Source organism: Galeopterus variegatus, unplaced genomic scaffold (assembly GCF_000696425.1).
Source record: "Galeopterus variegatus unplaced genomic scaffold, G_variegatus-3.0.2 Scaffold1786, whole genome shotgun sequence".
In the NCBI taxonomy this organism is placed as follows: domain Eukaryota; kingdom Metazoa; phylum Chordata; class Mammalia; order Dermoptera; family Cynocephalidae; genus Galeopterus; species Galeopterus variegatus.
This window is the reverse complement of record NW_007727897.1, coordinates 259,073-262,782: the sequence shown is the minus strand read 5'-3', so window position 1 is coordinate 262,782 and position 3,710 is coordinate 259,073. Positions and strand designations below refer to the sequence as shown.

The 3,710-nt window shown below is 33.8% G+C and overlaps 1 protein-coding gene across 1 annotated transcript in view; it reads left to right on the top strand.

Annotated features, from left to right (window-relative positions):
- Positions 1-2,552: 2,552 nt before the first annotated feature.
- PEAK1 (pseudopodium-enriched atypical kinase 1) overlaps positions 2,553-3,710 on the top strand; it is a 155,950-nt gene continuing 154,792 nt past the window's right edge. The window contains exon 1 of the mRNA XM_008578936.1: positions 2,553-2,632. The gene's annotated coding sequence lies outside the window, so the exon portion shown is untranslated. The remainder of the gene's footprint in view (positions 2,633-3,710) is intronic.

Genomic DNA, 3,710 nt, shown 5'->3' with positions numbered 1-3,710 from the left:
AAAATCTTTCGTGAAGGATTGGTTGTGGCACCTAAACCTCTTTACAAGGATAGCTATATTTGTTAAGTTTATATTTGCTGTTTACTATCCCTCCAAGCTTTGCCGTACACATATCTCCTCAGCATTCTCTGAATGTGTTAATTTCCATCTCAGTTTTACTCACTCAAGTACTTTTATTTTTCTCTTCAACAATCTGTGAACCTTCTTGGATTCCCCATATCAAGACTTTTTCTCCAAAAAAACTTACTAAAATCCATCTAGTTTCCATCTTACTTGCTTCAACTGTATAAATTATATGCTGCTTTGTCACCTGTTTTCTTATTTTTATTTTTATTCAGTTTAACAACTATCTCCTGAGTGCTCGTTGCAATGATGTGTAAGCTTGGTGGGGTAGGGAAGTATGTCTGGTTAGGGTTCCTAAAGGTGATTGTGGATCTGAATTTTGAAGAACAAGTAAGAGTTTCCCACCTATAGAAGGGATGTAAGGATAAATTGGCAAAGAGAACAGCATGAGAATACATGGGATTGACAAATAGTTCATTTTGGCTGTGTTGTGATGAAGTAGGCAATAGGAAGTGAAGCTGAAGAGATAGGCATGAGCAAGGTCATTGTGGACTTTTATATGTCATATTGGACATTTACTCTGTGAATGATAGGTTGCCATTGAAGGGTTTGATGTATAAGGGTGTGACATATGACAGTGCTTGCTGTGGCAAGATTTTCCCGTTAAACCAATCACTTTGGTAGCAGAATGGTAAATAAATTTGAGGTAGGATAAGAGTAGAGATGGTTAGATGAGTTAGATTACTCATTTGGTCATATTGAGAGATTATAACTTGGATTTGGATACTGTTAATAGGGATGGAGTTGAGGAAGTAGACTTAGAAAGTGTGTAGAGTAAAAATCAACAAGACTTGAAGATGATTGATGAATGTAAGATTACTGTCAAACCTTTGGCTTGAATAGTTAAGTGGCTGTGGGACTGCTAAATGTCATAGGGACTAAAGATGAACAGCTCAATTTTGAACATACTGAGTTTTTGCCTTTGGTACTTGCAGGTAGAAACATTCAGAAAACGCTGAATATATAATTGTCTGAGGCTTAGGTGAAAGGTCAAGATCAAGGGTATTATTTGAGGGTCCTCCCAGTTCTGATGGGAGCACAGAGAATATGGGTAGAGTGTGAAGTGGACAAAACACTGAACCCTAACACAGAAAGGACAAAGAGGAACCCGAGAAAGAAACTGAGAAGGGAAAAACTCTGTCTTCACCTAATTACTCTTAAAAAGAGAACTTTGTCCTTTTTGCATGTTCAGAACACCTTAAATAGTATGATGTTATATAGTATTGTGCAGTAGGCACTCAGTAAATGCTTAAGTTTGCCACTTATTTTGTTCAGCTGGAAAACATCATTTACTTTGGTATATTGTTTCATATTTTATCCAATTCTGTGTCTTGACAAGAGATATTTTTTAATTCATATCATTTCATGAGCATCTACTATGTACTAGGCACTATGTTAAATACATTATTCATGTTATCTCATTTTATCCTTAAAATAGTCCTGCAAGGGTGGGTTTTATTATTTCCATTTTTTATTTGAAGAACCTGAGGATCAAAAAAATAAAGTGACTTGATCAATTTTTTCACACATCTGTGTAACTCTAAAACACATTCCCTTAACCACTGATGATGTGTTATATGTTCAGACCAAAAAAACACTTTAAAGCCTCCTATTCTGGTTCCATTGTCAGATTTACTCTGACTCAAAGGCACTGATTTATATTAAATTCTGCATGGTCAATCTCATGTGGATTAGCAGGGTGGTTGGAAACTTCTCTGTTGCTGAGTGCAGTGTAGCCTTACTTAATCCTTTTCATCTTTCTGCATCACTGTTTCTTCATTTTTCTATTAGCAGTTTGCATTAGATGATTCCTAAATTGCTTAAGGTTCTACAATCCTGTAAGTACTTTCATTTTAAAAAATTCAAGGACAGAAGTTACCTGGAGTCTATCAAAAAGTTTTAGAGGTCCACAGGGTACATGACTGGGTTTCATGACTCAACTAAAATTATATAGAAAATATGATGCATGTATGTGCATTTTTCTGGGGATGCAATTCATAGCTTTTTTCAGATTCTCATAGTTTCATAAAACTTACCATTCATCCTCTACTGAAAAGGTTAAGAATGGTAGATTCAGAAGTATTTTTGCATAATGTGATAAACTTGATTGCTTCATGTAGTCGCTCAGTAGTTAAGTCATCTTTAATAGAGATCTTGCTACTATTTCAAAGTAATTTTTTGAAGTAAGGAACAAATTAAATATTAATATTAAAGGATATGTTTACTTTTTGGCTACTTAAACCTGTAGTGTTTTCTGTTGTATTAGCCAACTAAAACACTTCTTGGTTATGTTATTGCTTAAAAATAAGTCCATCAAATAAAATAAATAAAAGTTTGACTGCCTTATGATGAATTAAAGAGTGTTCCATTTTAAAGAGTAATTCAAATGCCCTTCACTAATATATATTCCCTACTTTGCTTCTTCCTTTAGAAAAGAATATTTGAGGTCCATTCATAAGAAAAGAAAAGGAAGCAACATAATGCCCAGAGTTGGAGCCAATTAAACAAGGTTTGTACTTTATCTTTCTGTAATATGATATGTTTATTCTAGTCTGAAATCTTTTTTATCAATCTCCTGCCTTATTCCAACAGCAAATCTTATACTTTGAGCCATAGTAGTATGGAGAAGACAAAGAAGAATAAGACATGCCCTTTTCAAAATATTTGTGATGTAACTGTCAATGTGAAAGATAAAATGGTAAAAAGCTAGATAATATTCTCATTTTAAGATGAGAAGTTTTGTGAGGTTTGGTAAAAAAGTCAATAGCTTTTATAGCATTAAGCTGGGATTTGGACACAGATCTGTTGATTACAAACCTCATTTGCCTTGTATTATGTCACAATGTCCCTGTTTTAGATTTAGTTTTTAAGCAAGTGCTGATCACTGAAGTTGAGGACCAGGACCCATATATATTTCATTTAAGGAAGCTTTCTGGTGAAGTAAAAAGAGGCAAAAGCATTTTCTATTTCCTTAAAGTTTACAAGATTGGAAAGGGAACTAACATTTGTAAGCACTTAATATGTGCTAGATACTACTGTAAGGCCTTAATATGAGCTAACTTATTTGATTCACAATAGCCAGCTGACAAACATGGTATTATTGCTTATCTTTGAAACAGAGAAATAAGTAAATTGCCCAAAATTACATACTAGAAAGTAACAAAAGCAGAATTAAAACCTTTTATTAGGAAAGGTTAGATAGGGTTTACATCTTGTCCATTGATTTAAAATTTGGTATCACACACACCAACCAAATAGCTGGTCAGTTTCGTCTGAGCTCCTTTTGCTAATTAGTGTCATTTGTAAACATGCTTAATTTGACTATTAGCAGTTAAATTATTTCACCAAACTAATATTTACATTTTCTTCATAAGTTTTTCATTGTAACCAGTATGAAAAGGTAATTATTTAAGTTTCATTTTCCCGTGGTAAAGAGAGATTTTTAAATTCACAGAATAGTGAACAGTAATGTATGATACAAAGGACTTGGAGGTGGCAGTCAGGTCTGGTTCCTTCCAACTCCCAATTTTTTTACTGACTTGTGTGCTCTACAAGTCTCTTTCCCTGCTTTTACACTCTTTTTTTTT